This window comes from Colias philodice, chromosome 29 (genome assembly GCF_061535455.1).
Source record: "Colias philodice isolate Cphi_HAF_F1 chromosome 29, ilColPhil1 Martin Lab GWU primary, whole genome shotgun sequence".
Classification (NCBI taxonomy): domain Eukaryota; kingdom Metazoa; phylum Arthropoda; class Insecta; order Lepidoptera; family Pieridae; genus Colias; species Colias philodice.
In genome coordinates, this window is record NC_143114.1 from 3,996,205 (window position 1) to 4,008,775 (window position 12,571).

Sequence of the window (12,571 nt, forward strand, 5' to 3'; positions counted from 1 at the left end):
AGCTCCGCATATTGAAAAACACAGTGGCAACTCCGCTCCGCATTACTTTCTCGCTCTGCTCCGCAGCCTCGCTCCTCTCCGGTGGACAGACACAGTACGCAACTCCGCTCCGCATTACTCCGTTTCTCCGCTCCGCTGCCTCGCTCCGCTCCGGTGGACAGGCAGCCTAACAATACATTTTTTTGACCAAAGCATTATAAAAAGCTATGTATATAATACTACATGTGATGTTCCAACTTCACACACAGGTGAAAATCTAGCTGAAATTATGAAATCTAGACGAAATTCACGCGCAAATGCTTGTTTCGATTTTAATAAGGTTGTTCAACGAAATTTTAAATGCATTGTTTTTGAAGCCTCATCATAATTTTCTCTTATTTTTTTTCAGGTATCAAATGATTTTAAAAACATCTTTAGGATTTGCGCCACCTGCATGGATTCCTTAGAAAAGGCGTTATTTTGTATCGAACCAAACCAGACAGCTGAAATTATAAGAATGCTTATTAAAAGTGAGTACCAACCTACTTCTAGTCTAAAAACTAAATAAACTTGCTTTACCTAGGTACCTTTTATGTTTGTTTTTCATATTATTAGAAAGTTAGAAACCAACTGATAAGCCACCAACTTTGCAATCATATTTCGAAGGTACTTTTCATTGGACATTATTCAGATATGTGTTTTTGCCATGCTCTCCAGTGTAAAACGGCTCGATGGATATTAAGTTTTAACTTTAGTGTCGTTAGATTCGCCTTACGGTGCATTTGCATCAAACCAACATAGAGCTATAGTCTGTGTGAAAAGAGAATAGGCGTGGCGTAAAATGGAACTAACGATATGATTTTTACATGGCAACCACGGCAACCCAATCCAGCCGTCTGTCAAACGTCAAACTTGATTTCGTGTCGATACAGCTTTGTTTGTTCTAACGTTTTCCAGTGAATTTTGATTAAAATCATGTCGAAAAGAGGTAAATCCATACACTACAAGAAGTGGACGCGTCGTCAAGAAAAATGTTCGCTTCGCTTGAGGGGGGACACTATGGGAGACATGCATAGAGTATATATATATATATATCATATTGTGTACAAGCCGGCGCATTCTTTTTCTTAATCAGAGCGCATTCTAAATTTCAATCTCAAAATTAGAATTCTGATTAGTTTTGTTTTTGGTCGATTTTTTGTATAAATACGGGAACTGTGTACAAATAAAATCATTACAATCTGAAATGTCTTTGAGTTAACAACCCCTCTACAGTTCTCTACAAAGTTTTATAATGCTTAACCTCAATTTTAAGATCTATTAATTGTATTTTTGTCATTGCAAATCATATTTTGTGATGTACTGGTTGGTCAAGAGTCAAGACGTGGTCAAGACCATTTTTTTTAAACAATTGAAAAGCGCTCCAAATTTGAAATACCGTCGACATTGGAAAATTCAGTCGGTCGGCAATGGAGAACGAAAAAAATATATAAACATTGCATAAATTGCATTAGCACTAACAAATGCGACCTATTCAAAAAATGACGAAATTCACGCGCAAATGATTGTTTCGATTTTAATAAGGTTCAACGAAATTTTAAATGCATTGTTTTTGAAGCCTCATCATAATTTTCTCTTATTTTTTTTCAGGTATCAAATGATTTTAAAAACATCTTTAGGATTTGCGCCACCTGCATGGATTCCTTAGAAAAGGCGTTATTTTGTATCGAACCAAACCAGACAGCTGAAATTATAAGAATGCTTATTAAAAGTGAGTACCAACCTACTTCTAGTCTAAAAACTAAATAAACTTGCTTTACCTAGGTACCTTTTATGTTTGTTTTTCATATTATTAGAAAGTTAGAAACCAACTGATAAGCCACCAACTTTGCAATCATATTTCGAAGGTACTTTTTATTGGACATTATTCAGATATGTGTTTTTGTCATGCTCTCCAGTGTAAAACGGCTCGATGGATATTAAGTTTTAACTTTAGTGTCGTTAGATTCGCCTTACGGTGCATTCACATCAAACCAACATAGAGCTAGAGCTAGAGCAAGGGCATTCTTTCGTGATCTTTTAGTGTAAACGAAAACTCGTATTCAGTGTTGTTATTAGAACATTGCATAGAATCTTTTCGAACGCACTAAGAACACGAAAGAATGCTCTACGCCTGTTTACACTAAAATAATTTGACAGAGTGGGTTTAGAATGAGCATTCGCTCGTTTGATGTAAATGCACCGTTAAATATTTTTGAAATAATATTAGTATGGATTATTGGTTTTCTATCAAAATCTATTTTTTTTTTAATTTGTATTTGGTCTAAAACGTGTTTTTACTTTTTATTAATAACCATTTTAATAAAACACTTGTTTTAGATGAGGAATATCTAATGCCAGGCCAGAGTGGCTTCCGCAGTTCGGGATGTGGAAATGATGATATGGAAGGTCTGTATGCTGTGTTGAATTTACAGTTAAATAATATTATATACTCAAAAAAATGTGCGTAAGAAAACCTTGTCTCTAATATTTTAAATATATCGTGTTTAAAAATGTAATAAACACAGTTCGTGGAAGTCCAGTCGACATGCGATACGCTATGAAGCGTCAGCAGAATGCTATCGTAGCGTGTGTAACTGTGCTTCGAATTAGATAGAATTAATTATGAGTGAATGAAATATGATGCTACTTAGTTTGTATCTTGAATTTTTAAGGTATGGTTTTAGTTAGTTATGGAATTTAACACTTAAAAATTATTATAAATTAAAAAAAGTGCTATCTTCGCACAAACCAAGGCTTTGTGCGAAGATAGTACTTTTATTAGATAGTCTTAATCATAAAATATTTAATTCCTATCAAGACAATAATGTCACCGCTTACAACATTGCGTATATAATAAATGAAGGGCGTTTGTTGAGTTTAATGAATGACATACTTCTTGAAGAAGGAGCTATATTAATAGACAACAGGCACATATATTTTATTTAATCTCTGCAATTACAATTAGGTAGCTACTTGATACATTTTTGAAAAGTAGTAACTTAGTGTATGAGAAGTAGTAAACATTTACCTATTTAAAATAATATAAAACACCTACCATCGATAGAAATAGTTTTATATCTATTTTTTTCTATTTACGTAAATTATATTTCAATAAACGCATTGGTTTTCTCTTCCTTTGTCCCTCTTTCCCCATGCGTCCCTTTTACCACACCTAACCATATCAATTTTTATGTCTAGACTGTAGTGTATATAATATATAATATATATTTTAAGTATTACTTTTAAGAATTATTTGATGATTAGAGGAATATATCGTATATAAAATAATATTCAAGTACCTAGATTATTGAGTTTTTTTGCAATATTTTGGAAAAATAATTGTATCAGAGTTATTAATTAACTAGTAATTATTTTTATTGCAGGTTAAGGCAATCAAAGCAATATTTTTAACACAAAGTTATTGATTATATTTACTACCATGAAACTTAATTTTAAGAAAAGTATTAATTAAAGCAAAAAGCTTTTATTTTAAACATTAACAATGGCTCCAAACCCTAAGTCAAAAAAGCGACAAGAGGAACGGTTGGCCAAACAAAGATTATGTCAAAGGCGACGCTACGCTGAAATTAAGAATGATCCAGAGTTATTGGCTTTGGAAAAAGAAAAAAGAAGACAACTTTATTTAAAGAAGAAATCAGAGAGTAATAGTTCGAAAAGTACGCCTCGTACTATAAAAGAACAACGTAAGAAGTGGAGAGAAAACTCAAAAAGGTATGCTTAATAAATTATAGGTATACAGGGTGTAATCGTTAAGTGTGCACAGGCGATTTTTCCGTAAGTATTACAGATAACAAAAAACTTTAAATTGATATCGAAAGAACTTAACCTAATGAGTAAAATGGCCGTAATAAATTTTTTAAAATAAATCGAGAAATATCAAAAAAAATATCTTTAAACCCTCCCATACATTAAGTATGAAATATGAATATCCCATTAATATGAAAGATTTACCTTTTTTTTTTGTTTTTTTGGTTTTCTGCTTTAATTACTTCGCAAATTTGAAGTGACATTTTCCACGTTTTTCCGGACATTTCCACGCATTTTCCGGATATTTTCCGGACATTACCCAGGCATTTTCCAAGGATTTTCCAGGCATTTCCACGATTTTTCCGGACATTTTCACGCATTTTCCGGATTTCAACAAAGAATGCGAACGCTTTCATATTAAAGAAGACAGAAAAAAAAATTGAAATTGAAAAAAAAAAACAGTTTTTAGAATATCCTAGTGTGAATTGGTACGTATGTTAATAAAATGAACAATAGAATCAGAGTGGATTAAATGGGAAAAAAACTTTTGTGAAACATTTGGAAACAAAGGTTGGTCACCAATCAGATATGCTCTTGGATTTAAGTACCAAACGGGTTCATTGCTTGAGTACGCATTAAAAAAAGAAAAATTGTTATTAGAGGTGAAGAAGACGATTGATACTGGTACTCTTATAGACCTTATAGCCGCAGGCCTGCCTAATTACCTAAGTGATAAAATTGACCGAGAGATATTACAAGAAACTGAAGACCTCTACGAGATAGGGAAATTAGAACATCTTATGGGAGGAACAAATATGAAAAAATACCGCACATACTCCGATATAAAAACAAAAAAAATATGAAGAAAAGAAACCCCGCCAAATTTGTGCTACTGAGAAAAAAGTGAAACGTTTTCACCCCGAGGAAACCTGCACCCTGAGGGCGAAATTGTCTGTTCGGATGTAACCTGCTCGTCATGTATGCTCCCCCCCCCCTCCCCTACTCGACGACATATCAAGGAGTAGGTGGCCAGCCTTGTTTTTCAATGGCTTTTGCAGCCTTTATCTTTACCGACAATTGACTACCAAATAAGAATTCGTCTCTTTCCTCTTCTTGAATTATGTTCAGTATAGATTTATTACGGAGTAATACATTTAGTGCGAAATTGTGTTTCTGTATAATGTAGATCTGTCAAAATTTGAAAACCATCAGAAAGATGTTTTAAAGCTGTAATTTTACTTCCATCATTAATTCTTGTTTCCATAGCTTTTGAAATAGCAGTAATACCAAATCTTAATTGATTTTGCTTGACTTCCATCTTTTTGTCTCTACTCCGAACTGCTTCTGCGACAGCAGCGGCTATCTCGGGGTTTAAACTGGGTGATTTTAGTAATTTGCAGTTACCTGGAATATGATGTTCCTTCAACAAGTTTTCTTTAACATCTTTGGTCAAGCCTTTCTTTAATATTAGCAACCAGCGCTGTGCCAAATCGCTGTGAATATTGGGTCCATATTTAGGACTGTCTTCAATGGGGTCCCCCAATGCAAGACGTATTTCTGGATCAAGATCTACGTTATATGTACTTCATTTGAGGAATCGGGACCCGTATTAATTTGGTCTTGTGGAAGATTCAGATAATTCGCCATCATTTTTACTATCTCCGTCCATGCATCTTTGCGATAACAATGGGTCGCAAAAAACTGATGGACTCGATAACGGTATGTCAACCAAGATACCTTCTGCTCTATATGAAAAAGTGATAGCTATAATATAGCTATAATTTAGCTTCACCTAAGTCCTTAATGCTGAAATTATTAGATAAAATCTGTTTCAAGTTATTAGTTTCAATACTTTATGATCTGAACTACTACTATTATAACAATCTGGCATTTTCATGTAAATGGTTTCCTCTAAATCACCATTCAAGAACGCAGTCTTGACATCTAAATGGTGAACATAACTTTACAGACAACAGATTTGTAGTCAACTTCGGCACGCATAATACCCCTTCCACGGTAATATCGTATTCACAGGCATGCGTCTTTGTCGTAATCTGCACATTTCCAGTACATATTACTGGTATTTTATCTTTATTTGCCACGACAATTTCTTTGATCATAACATCTCGCGACACATTTGACAACCATTCTTCGTTCGCGGTAAGATGAACACTCGCAAATGCTCCACTGGAATTGGAAGCGCTACTGTCTTCGCCATTTCCGCTTTCTTCCATGTCCAATAATTTAGTTTTAATGGCGTCTGATGTCAATGGTATGCCGCAATGTTCAATCGCCATTATCATAGGGGAATATTTTTCTGTTAACAAAAGCGATGCGACCCACTTATCATTGATATTAAAGCCCGTACCGCTTAATTTTTAACTTGTTTCAATGATTTGTGTCACGTACGAAGTCATTGAAGCACTATAACTATATTATAGTATCTTTTTTTGTTTTTTTTTACCTTTAGGTGTCACATTTGATCGCGGGCTCACATTTCACGATCATGTTGCAATGTTGGCAAGGGAATCTTTTAGACGGCTTGGGTTTGTTCTTCGGAATGTACATGATTTTCAAACCGGACACGCTACAAGGCTTGTATATGGAGCCCTGATCGCTATAAAAGCTAAGTCAAAATTAATTCTATTCGTTGACGATTTCTTTCGAAGACAGTGGATTGACTAGAAAAGTATGTTTATTAAAAGACACGACCGAAACGAGCGAAAATGTTGAAACTTATACAGGGTGTCCCACTGTTGGTATACTAAGCCCAAAGGAGGTTATAGATTTGCATACGCTAAGTACGTAAAAAATACTTAAAAAATTCCAGATGCATTTTTTTTTCAAGTAGATGAATTCTTAAAACTCTATGTGTACACCCATAACAAGCAACCCGCCCAACTTTGTCAGCAGCACATGAGCTATCGTTTAATATTATGTTTTCATAGACAAAATGCTCACATTAGAGAAGCGGTATATGCCGGCTGCGCGAAGCTAGAGAAGAAAACATGGATTTTCAGGAAAAATTTAGCAAAAAATTTTTGACGTAATTTTGTTGTTTAAGTATTTTTTACGTGATCAGTGTATGCAAAACTACAAGTCTCTTCGCGCTTAGTATACCAATAGTGGGACACCCTGTATAAATAAAATAATGTCAGCAGCCCATAAACTTAGGAACATTAAGTTCAAGGTTGATGATGAGTGGCTAAGCACTTTAATGCTTGCAGGCTTGCCGGACACATACAAGCCAATGATTATGGGTATAGAGAGTTTGGGATTAAATATTAGTGCCGACTTGATTAAGACAAAATTACTTCAAGACATAGTAACGACTATTTCAAAAGAAAGGACCGAGGTGTTTCTAAAGAGGAGAAAATAATGGCGCTTAATGTTTATAAGCGTGGACCTAAATGTTACAAATGGCTCAGCAAGATTTTTATTCTGCCTTCCCCAATGACCTTAAGTACAATGATTTCAAGAGCTGCTTTGAGACCGGGCATTAATGAAAAAATGTTTGAAAAATTAATAAAAGTGCCAATAATGAAGGCTAGTGAAAATCAGCAGTACAAGCAGCCAATTTATTATTCATTCTGCTCAAGTAGTACACCGAAAGCAGCAGCAATAAAAATTATAATAAAAAAAGCTTCATTCTATCGGATTTGTCGTTGTTGCAACTGTCACATACAGTTGCAACAACGACAAGGCACCTCAAACACTGCTACAATTAATAGCCTTATAGAAGCGAATAGAGAAGAACATCCAAGTTTTTAGAGAGAAAGTTTTTACAGTTGATGGACAAGTAGTTATCCCGTTGTATGATGTCCCACACATGTTAAAAGGTTCACGAAACAACTTGCTGACAAAAAATTTACAATACGTAATTTACGGAGAAACTTAAGTTGCCAAGTGGGAACACATTGTGGAACTATACAACAATAATCCTAAATATAAAGGATTAAAAATTATAAAGCCATTGCATGAAAGACAAATACCGAAAATGGTTTGGCGGCGTCACTCGCGTCCGTAGGTTTTAACCACCTAACTATATTAGGTCTGCCCTAGTGGTGCTAAACGAGTGACTCACTGGCCGGAGGGCTGCTAAATAATACTCCTAGGTGATGGTATGTGCGCAGCATCACCTAGTACTGGGGTTGGGGCCGATGAGGCCGCTGTGGATCCGAAAGGGCCCAGCTCTAGATAGCGGCTGGCGGTTTTAACCCGACAGGCTTACTGCAAACTGGAGGGGAATGGAGGAGATGATGGAGGCAAGTTTAGAAAAGAAACTACCCCAGGAGGGTACCACCAAAAGTGGAGAATCCCTCCCTGGGTCCAACTCAGGCTGCCCCACGTATTCCTGGGGAGGGGGGGCAAAAACTTGCGCAAAGTTACCGACACTGAGGAGGTTGGTTCCCAGGTCTCCTCGGTGCCAAAAGCTACTGGACCGATCCACGACACTGGCAAACGAATAAATCATGCAGCTAGCAGAACGCGCGAAATCTCAAAGTTCTTGGACAAAAAAATATGGACGAATTAATTTAGATTCATTTGCAGCTCAACAGGCAAGTAGTTTCTCACCAAAATGCGCTATATAGTGCTGCACCTGGTGCCGAACATTTCCCAGATATATTTACATGCCATCCTTTGCTTTGTGCAATAAAACCATTAGATAATGGTAAAGTAACAAAACAGAATATAGCTAGGATAGCAGCAGTTAAGTTGTAGCTGTAAAAGTATCTGAACACGTTGCTGACGAAGAACCTGCGGAGAACTCTGAACCAGATATACAGATGGTACAGCGTAAAAAAAGAGAACAAAGGCCACTACGTGTCCCGAAGATGATAAATTCCTTGAAACTCTACAGAGGAGCATCGAACGAGAGAAAATTTTGAGGATAAAAATGATGACGAAGACGGGTTATTTACGTTTTCTTTGGTAGGCTCATTAAAAAAAGTACCTCCAGAAAGAAAAATGGATACGAAAATGAAGATAATGTATATAAACTCGACAACGCAATTAAACCTTTTTATTGCGCTAAGGATAGAGACAAATGGTATACTAGTACAAGAAAATACCGATTATTTCAGGAATTTACGCGAAAAAGTAAGATTTAATTCAAAGTTTCGAAAATTCGATTATCAAGTGATATAATTAACTACATAAAATTTATATATTTTTTCTGAGATAATTAAAATTCCACTTTCGTCACGTCAACAATCTTTCGCATTACCATTTCGAAAATACCCTTTTACGACAAAGAAACTAATACTTTATTATTTGTAGCAAACACTACACTATTTTACTCTATGAACATGCTATGAACCCTGCTCATAGTCCATCTCAATCACACGTATTAAGGAGATAAATATATCTTCGGGGTAAGACGCTCTCAAAAAACATGCCAGTTCTAAACTTCACGAAGAGTGTTAAGAGCTTAGCTGTTCAACCCAAAATTGTCAGACTTCGTTAGTAAAGACCAGTTTAAACTTTAAACATCAAGTGAAAGATGGTAAGTAAGTTATCAAATCCTTTGCGCCGCACCGTTAGTAATGTAAAATAGAGTCTGTTTTATGAATTCTTAAATCAACAATTTCATTCATTTCAGGTGAAATCCGGATTGCTGGGTTTGTAGCTATCATCAGTAATATTATATGGATTATGCTATCTTCCATATAATATTACTGATCATCTTACTAAATTAGTTGTACAGATTTGTCCAGACTCTAAAGTTGCAAAAAGTTTAAAATGCTCACGTCCAAGAGTGCAGTCTATCGTGGAAAATATAATTGGCACAGAGAGTTTCGCAGAACTTTGTGAAGATTTAAGTAATGTTAAATTTTCGTTGGATATTGATGAATCAACAGACTTACCAACGACAAAACATCTTTGCACGGTGCCATGGTATGTCAAAAATAATCAAGTACGTGATTCTTTTCTCGCCCTGATTCCCCTTTCTATAAGAGGCTTTGGTGACGCGCTGAATTTCATGCTCAGTCTGACGAAATCTACCACTTACTCGCGATTTAACTATAGTTTGCGTGTAAGTGATCATGTTTACTTCTTTGGCTACGCAGAAATGCATTACTATTACGGTTATGCTAGGGGGAATGCGGCAGAAGTTGAAGCTGAATCAAGAACATGTAGAACGGAGAGGCGTCCCTCAACCTGAAACGTTTCCTCGCTATCGCATGATCTTAAGAGTACATAATGCGTATTTAGAAGGTCGCATACCGGGTACCAGATCAGGTCGTATGGCCATTATGCCGGATGCCAATGTAGCAGATGCAGATGTTAAAGAAGTAGAAAGGTACAAATTCTGGAAGAGTAAATGGGTTGAGGTTGTACAAAACGTAGGTCATATACGACCTCATTAGTTTTTTTTTAATATCTACGGAACCCCATTGCTGGTTTGCCCAAACCCTATCTTATATCAAAGTTCATATTTTGACCTAACGCTTATATTTCCATCAAAAAGATTTTTGTAATTTTTGTCATTTATACTATCGGCAGATAACGTGATAAGCACCGACGTCTATATAAATGAAATTATAATTATCGTCACATGCCGCCATCAACACCAATGAAAAAAGTGTTTATAGTTATAATACATCGAAGCAGAATCAGCAGGTTGAATTAGTCTTATGTGCTCCATCGATACTACCGATGCAGTGTGGAAAGTTGGCATGTTTTTCGAAACCATCTGCTATTTTCCATCCAGTCATTTGCAGTAGCCGGAAGTGATAAACATGTTTGCAACTTATTCCAAATTACGGCACAAATTATTTTATTATTGTGCTTAATGTTGTTTGTCCTAGACGAAAGTTATAATGCAATTCCCTCATCGTACATCCACTGGCGAGGTACCTGTAATTAACAAAAGTAATAAAATTTAATTTCCAGGGTTAGTGTTGCAAAAAAAGATGAAAAAGCATCAAATCATGCTATGCGCGGGAAGTCAAACCCCAAACAAAATTTTAAGTCTAGTTCTGGAGCCACTGACCGCAAAATCTCCTCAAGTTAAAATGGCTACCAGAATAAAGATGCTAACTTTGTTGAACGACGCGTCAGGTTTTTCTGGTAACAGGACGTTTGATTATGCTGATCGGTCATTTCGGAATTCTTCAGAAATTAATCCAGGTGGCAGGATGGTGAGTCATGAGACCTATCATCCTGGTTATTCGACGCAACGGCAATTGATTGCTACTGAATATCCATGGCCTAGTTATAGGACAAACACGAATTATCAGAATAAACCTATTACAAGTAGTCCTAATTCTCCACATAACTCTATGAATACAATGACATTTGTAAGTTCTCCAAGCGACACACATGATTCACAGGACTCAGAACCAATTATGGATCTACTGGGTTACTTGTAAAACACCAGCAACCTCGCAGGACAAGATAATAACATCATATTAAGTAACAACATTTGTTCTATAAGGATGAACCCACCACTGTTTCTTTTTTATCTTGAACTCTCTTTTCCTACGTACATACAGCAGTAGTGCTATCTCTTCGAGGTCCATTTTGATACTGTCTCAGAGTGATAGATAGATGAGACAAGGAATTTTCGCAATAATTTCTTCAGCACATGTGGCTTCCCTGGTAAAATTATTGGATTTGATTGACTGCACATACATGATCTACCAAGGATATAGCACAAATCATAATTTCTTTTTTTTAGGAACCGACCCCGGCCTGCACCAGCAACACCACCAAATATGGCTCCAACAACGTGTTGATTATGGGGAGCCCTGGTGATCGTTCTCGTCCAAGCGACTCATCAGGGCTCCCCCAATAAACTATGAACTTTTCCTCAAGTTTTTTTTTATTTTATTGCCCTTTGAATCTAATTTCCATCACACATACTATCATGAAGTGAAGACTTGCAAGTCTTCACACAGCTTTAGCTGATACTAGATAATTATGAACTAAATAGGTACTATACTTCATTGTACTTCTACAAAGAAGGATCCTTATTATGTTGGTTGAGGTGTATGCCTAGGAGGTAGGACTCTTTATTTTTTAATGTATTTTTGGCATGGTTACAGAGGTCTGTGCCAATTTTGTCGTACATTACAGATTAGGATCGATCGATCGAATTTCGTTCCTAAAAGATCCATTGCGCAGCCAAACAGCTTCAATCAATCAAAAATCAGCTACTGTATTATTTTGCAAAATAATTACAATATTGAGAATTATAGGATATAAATATTATTTTCAAATAAAACTAGGCAGTATGGTCTGATGACAGCCTGTTTAATGGCCATAAACAAAAAAGATGCTATGTTGTCGTTTTCAATTTAGCCGTTGCATTCATTGTGGGATTGAAAAATTATGGAAAGTGAAGGATTTCTGTAAGTATTCATATTTTTTTTAACTACAAATACAAAGGTTTAGCTGTAATGTGTTTTTATTATAAGTAGTTCTTTGACGTTAATAATGCCATAGATATAATTTTCGGACCGATAGGTCCTATTACATATTTATAACTTTTTGTTAGACATGACGAAGGCACAAACCCCAGGGACTGGGTGCCATCGCAGTCACTCCCTGCTGACTACGGCGGGCCCGGGCGAAGTGCCGAGGGCAGCGGCGAGCCCGCGAGATGCAGCAGCGGCGATTCGAATATGACGGGTCTGCTGCAGGCTGCGAAGAGAGCCGTACTAATTATAGACGACCGTCCCGCCAAACGGCCATGCCGTCCGGAGCTACCGACGACGACGCCCAAAGGCAAAGGAGTGGGCAAGAAAATAAAAAAATAAATATTATATTATATTTA